This window comes from Salvia miltiorrhiza, chromosome 4 (assembly GCF_028751815.1).
Source record: "Salvia miltiorrhiza cultivar Shanhuang (shh) chromosome 4, IMPLAD_Smil_shh, whole genome shotgun sequence".
Lineage (NCBI taxonomy): Eukaryota > Viridiplantae > Streptophyta > Magnoliopsida > Lamiales > Lamiaceae > Salvia > Salvia miltiorrhiza.
The window spans coordinates 7,896,466-7,903,621 of NC_080390.1; positions in this window are offsets into that span (position 1 = coordinate 7,896,466).

A 7,156-nucleotide genomic window follows, 5' to 3' on the forward strand; every position below is an offset into this window, starting at 1 on the left:
TCCGTCCACAATTTAATGCCCTATTTGGGTGTGGGTACGGAGACTAAGAAAGCTGAAAAATGTGATGTGGATGAAATATAAGGGTAGTTGACTAAAGTGATAAAGATAGTTGACTAAAGTGGTAAAGGTGTTGTGAGTGGGTCCACTAGTGATAAAGTGTAGTAAATATAGAATATAAAAATGATAAAGGTGTTTTAAGGTGGGTCCATTAGTGGCAAATGATTGTAAATATAGAAAAAGAAGAAGAATAAAAGGGTACAAAAAGCAGAATAGGGCATTAAATTGTGGACAGATTTTTAAAGGCAAGTAGGGCATTAAATTGTGGACAGAGGGAGTAGTTTAATTTAAATAAATAGTAAAGTTAGCTAGATAATTTTGGTGGGATCATGTTTAGTTTATTGACCAACAAGGCTGCTAATGCACATGATTATATATATATATATATATATATATATATATATATATATATATATATATAGGTGCGGTTATAGTGAGAACCACAATTATCGTGAGAACATAAGAACCAATAAAATTACTGCATCTGCTATATAAATTAATGCATCCGCTATTAAATTTAATGCATCCGAAAAAAATAATTTTTTTGCTCCCTTCAGGATTTGAACCCAGCACCTTCATCCATCCACCAAGATGATGCATCCACCGTAGATCTTGATGATCAAATGGCGTAAAATGGTTCTCCGTTCTTATTTTATTAGTGGTTCTTATTTGAACCTCTCCCTATATATATATATATATATATATATATATATATATATAGGCCAAGGTTCAATGAAAAATGCCTAAATGTAAGAAAGAAGAGAGAAGTAATCTCATCCGTTGATCTTATCTAATATAACGGACATGATTTGTTCACGCCATGTTCAACGGATTTTTTCGTTGAACATATGGGGGTCGAAACCCAAAACCCCCAAAAATATTGTATATGTTCACGAATGTTCAACGAAAAAATCCGTTGAACATGGCGTGAACAAATCATGTCCGTTAGATTAGATAAGATCAACGGATGAGATTACTTCTCTCTTCTTTCTTACATTTAGGCCTTTTTCATTGAACCTAACCCTATATATATATATATATATATATATATATATATATATATATATATATAACGAGAATTAGACATTTTAATTTATAAAATTTATTTGACATTATATTTTGGTTGTATATTCCCTGCATATCATACGGAAGATATGAACTAGTAAAATATACCATGAAAACAAATGCAGAATCGTGGTCGTATATTTTTGTTTCCTCAAGCACGTAATCAATTATTGGGTCAAAAAGTACTTTCGGAAATTATTGAACATAATAATGGAGATTGAGAAATTTTAGTTAGAACTAATAAGTGACAACTCAAAATTATTTTAAACTATTATATATACTCCTTGATTTCATCTTACTACTTGAGGCCTAATTCAAAAGCCCATATTCTTAAATTTTAAACGGGCCATTGCCAGAGTAAACCTTTAGTGGGCCAAGCTCCTTCATATGTACTGAGTAGCGGGCCCTCTTGTTACTTTATAGTCCCACATAAATATTTCTTCAAAGGGTGCTGCACAAAATTTTGAATCAAATATTAAACTTCTATTAAAAAAATGTTAAACATCTATTTACTATTTCACTTTTAAATATATGGTATCAATCTTTTTTGTAAACCCGTATACATGCCTCATTTCTAATTCAAAGTTTCAAATATTAATAATAGCAATAATATATAATAATTGGTACGTGAATCAAGTTATGAACACCATATAAATTTGTAAAAGCTTGTAGAGAAAATATCTTTTCTATTCTTATATTTTTAATGGACGAATGCCCTTTACATTTTTGTAAAGTTCTTTTTATAGTCAATGGTTTAAATACAATGCCAAAGTTCATTTAGACCAAATTTGGAGGTCCAAATGATATATAGTAGTACAATTCAAATTGCAAATATTTCTATTTTTGAGACTTGATAATGGTCAGATCTAATCTACTTCAATTCCAAGTCTATTAGGTGCCTTTATTGGAATTGACTTTCATCTTCAGATTTAACTCATTTCTTCAGATTTGATTTTTAGTTTTTTTTTTTTTTTTTTTTTAAAAAGTCTAATCTTCAGTCTTTGTTGCAGCCTTTTCTATTTGTATTTCTCAGCTCTAGCGAGTTTGAATCCCTTGTTACTTCAAATTTGATAGTTGTGGTTTTAAACCTACGAGAATATTAAAAGAATACAAATAAAACAAACTAGTTCTAACTGTGTTTGGGCTTGTATTCTTAGACATATAGGCTTTATGTATCTTATTCGAGTTATTTGGGGTTTCCTTATAAAAAGAGACCCTAAATTCCATCATCATCATCATCATCAATAGGGCTAAGTAGAAAATACACCCCTAATGTTTATCCCAAAAAGCAAATAGATCCTTAACGTTATGTTTTGTGCAACTAAACCTCTAACGTTCATAAATTGAAGCAAATAGATCCCTCAGTCTAACTTCCGTTAAGCTACCGTTACTGAATTCAATTTTCTTATAAATTACCCAGGCACCACTGCGAACCATCTCCAGAGAAATTTTCTGTGTCACTAGTTTCTGAAAATACAACAAAGAATAGGTCATCTAAACCTGAAAGTAGCAGTATGGGCTTCGATGCTGTTTCAATTTCTTATTCAGACATATACACGTGGATTATAATATTGAAAAAAAAAATCAATAATCAAAAGCCATTTTGATCACTTTATCACTCACAATATCTGCATCCCAACATTCATAAACCCAACTTCTAATTTTTTCCCAATAGCCATCAAAATTAAACCAAAAATCTCTATTCTCGAACAAGTTGTAACAAGTATACAACAATATTTTCTTTTAAAGTTCATGCAACATAATGCTTGGTCAACGTTAAAATAAAAATCATGTGTGAGGAACAATCACATTACTAACCTTTCGTTGACGGAACAATCTTGAGTCATTGAATGTCAGGGACAGAAATGCACTATGACGATTCTTGGAGTGTAGGATTCTGGTGGCTTAGAGAGAGAGAGAGAGAGATGTTTTGGAGGGAGAACAGAGAAGAAAATGGTGGTCCTCCTAGTGGGCAGGTTATAGTTCTCTAACCTGGCTTTGAAATTCAAGAACTTCTCAAACCTACTTTTATTGAATAAGAAAGGTATCTGAAACTACAATAAAAAATCGGATGAGAAAGATAGAATTTGCGACTTACCTCGAATAGGCTAGAGAACGCTGGTGCTCAGCAGAGGATGAGAAGACATCGGAGTTGGCAAGAGACGGATGGTGCGGAGAAGGCGGAGGTTGTTGTACTCAGTTGCGGGCTGAAGATGGAGCAGATGAGAGAACGATGGTGGAGAAAGATTGAGAATTTTGGAGAAAAAACCCTTTGCTTGATAAGTTTGTTAGAAGAACTTTTGAAGTCTCTCCAACTTCTTCTAAGCCCGTGTAGAATGATATGGCTTTCCAAAAAATGATAAAAATTAAATTCAGTAACGGTAGCTTAACGGAAGTTAGACTGAGGGATCTATTTGCTTCAGTTTATGAACGTTAGGAGGTTTAGTTGCACAAAACATAAAGTTAAGAACCTATTTGCTTTTGGGGATAAATGTTAGGGTTGTATTTGCTATTTAACCCTTAATAATAATAATAATAATAATAATAATAATAATAATAATAATAACCTGAACATTAATTTTTTTTCGTATTATGTCTGAATAGAAATTAAGTTTATAAATTCACTAGATGAACTATGCAAAAAGTTCGAGCAGTAATATAGTCACTTTTCCATATATTTCAAATAGGGGTAGTAAAACGGGATCGATTAATTGATTATAATCGTAATCGTAATCGAATCGAACGATTAATTGATAACCGATTTTTACCTGTTCAGTTTGGTTTTCGATTATCGAATTCTCTAGAATTCGGTAAATTGGTTTAACCAGTAACGTCGATTAAAACCGATTAACCGAACTAATAATTAAAATATTATATTGTATTTTAAAAATTAAAATTAAAACATAGTAATCGAAAATAATTACAAGTTTCTATAATAATTTTTCGTTCTATGTAAACATAAATGATGAGTTGGTGGAGTGGATAAGACTTTACTCGTTCCTCCTAAGGGCATAGGTTTGAATCCCTTGAATAGCAATGGAAGTAATTTTTTTAAATTAAATAAATCGGTTATTGGTTATTTGCGATTAACCGATTCGGTTAACCGATCCGATTAATCGGTTAACTAAACCGTAGTGCATTTTAAAAAAATTAAACAAATCTGTTATTTACGGTTATTTGATTAATCAGTTAACCAAACCGCTAAATCGCCCTTATTCGGTTCCGATTAATCGAAAAGTACATTTTTTTTTAATTAAATAAATCGGCTATTGGTTATTTGCGATTAACCGATTCGGTTAACCGATCCAATTAATCGATTAACTAAACCATAGTGCATTTTGAAAAAAAAAGTAAATAAATCGGTTATTTGCGGTTAACCGATTAACGGATTCGATCAATCGATTAACTAAAGCGCTAATCGATTTGATTAGCGATTAGTAAAATCGCCCTTATTCGGTTTCGATTAATTGAAAAATGGATGCGGTTAAAACATAATAGGACCGATTACCAACCTAATTTCAAAGATACGTCATACGTGTGATAAATAAAATTGGAGGTTAATTGCAGTAATTGGCACCGAAAAAAGATAATAATATTATGTAAAATTATCACTGTCTCACATGCATGGTGAGGTCATATAGGAAATTAGGAATGCGACCAAACGCATGTTTATCATTAATCTCTACTTTCGTTTTGTGATTTGGTATTAATTAGTTTACATTTGTGATACGTGTCTTTTTCCCTTGATTATTATTATAATCGGTTTCTCTATATTACGCATCAAATATAATGGATGTCTTATTCTGAGCGGTTGTAAAATTCAATCAGGCCGGGATAAGATGGATCATTATCTGTATATGTAACGTATATATCCATAATTTTAGAAACAGCCGGTCTTGCATGCGGCGGTCGCACTCCAGTGTGACGGGTCCGCTCCGACCCGCGTCCGACCCGGCCCGCGTCCCAGATCCAAAATTCTGAATCTTAAATTATTACATTTGTTTACAATAATTATTTCTTTTAATAGACATGAGATATACATTTGTTCGCACAAATGTATACTTATATAAATATAAGTATTTACCTTCATTTAATATAAAGTATTATATTTTCTAAACCCTAAATTTTATAAACTAAACCCTAAACCTGAACACTAAACCCTAATATGAGTATTGAAGTTAACTACTTATATTAACATAAATATACATTTATGCGAACAAATGTATATACTATGCTTATACATTTGTATATAATGGTCAGGCGAATGACTGTCAGTTCTGGCACTGGAAATCTACTCTGGTGAGTGATGGTCAACTCTGGCGAATGAATTTCATCTCTGTCGAGTTTGGTCAGCTCTGGCGGCCTTGACCGCTCGGCGAGTGTTGTCAACTTTGTCAGCTCTGGCAAATGAATTTCAGCTCTGTCGAGTTTGGTCAGCTCTGGCGGCCTTGACCGCTCGGCGAGTGTTGTCAGCTTTGTCAGATGGCGAATGAATTTCAGCTCTGGCGATTTTGGTCAGCTCTGGCGGCCTTGGTTAGCTCTGGCGACCTTGCGGGTCAGAGTTTTGGATTAGGAGCGCGGGTTTGAAGCGGGTCGACCCGTCGCACTCCTGTGCGACCGCCGCACCGAATAATTTGCGTTTTAGAAAAACTAAAGAAACTTTGTTTTTTTTTTCTTCAAAAAAAAAACCCCTTATGAAACTAAATTTATTTCACTCAATTTAGAAGAGTCGAGACATTTCCATATAAGAAGTATCACTGTCGATAACAACGTCACAATATCATGCGACCTGCTGATTCACATAACACGCTGCCGTCTCGTGTCTTAATATCAAACCAATAATCTTTTTTAATTTCCCAAATCAAATTTCAAGATTAATTCACAACAAAGATGAATAAATTTACCTTTAATTCTATCTACGTACATTTGCTCACCTTAATTGCATGACCCGATCTCAGATGCTAATTAGTTTAAGGGTTCATTTACTTTGATGGAGAAAGAGAGAAAAAGTATATTTTCATTTATTTTCTACTATTTTCATATGTTTACGATGATATAAAAAATTTCTCTTGGTATTGTGGAATATTTTCTTGAGCAGCCTCTTTTCACTCCTCCTTTTTTGTATTATCCTGAGGTAAGGGTGTGAAAATATTTTCCAATATTTTCTCATCTTTTTTATCTCTAGTAAATATAACAAAAAAAAAAATAATGAGAAAATGATATCACCTTTTCTTTATCCCCATTTTCCAATGAAAAATTTACAATCAAAGTAAATGCACCCTAAAATTAAAAAGTTAGATTCATTTTTTGTTATGGGTTATTAGCGCCTAAATATACCAACTTCATAGTACTTTGGTTTTGCACATGAACTTTGAAAGGAGTCAGAAAATACATGAACTATTTTAATATTGTAGCAATTTTACCACAAATTCAATTTCTAGACATTCGAACTCTATAAAATGCTACGATCTTCTAAAGATGTGTTATACGATATCATTTTTTAAAATGTCCGATGAGTACACGTTGATATTTCGACTTCCTACATCAACTTTAATTTGAGCAAAAAATGACTACAATATTAAAATTCATGTATTTTTTTACTCCTTTGAAAGTTCATGTGCAAAATCAAATTACCCCCAAAATTAGCGTACTTAGATGCTAATAATCATTTTTTTTATATAAAAACAACTACTAAAAATCTAATGAGTGCTAATTTTGTTAGGGAGCCCATAATCGATTTTGTAACTAATACTATGGTTACTTATAAATTTATAGTCTGAAATTTCAGTTTATATCATAAATTTGATTTATTTTTTATATAGCTCAACATTTGAGAAATTATTTAATTATGATCACAATCACGCCAAATTAATATCAGTAGTTGTTTTTTATCGAACATCTGAAATGATAACCAATAGCCATTAAACCTGAGCTTCATATACTAAATTCTAATAATAGGTAGTTCTTCATGATCGAAACCACCTAAAAGTTGGCGCCTTTGTACTAATTGTTTGCACGATTTCGACCATACAGG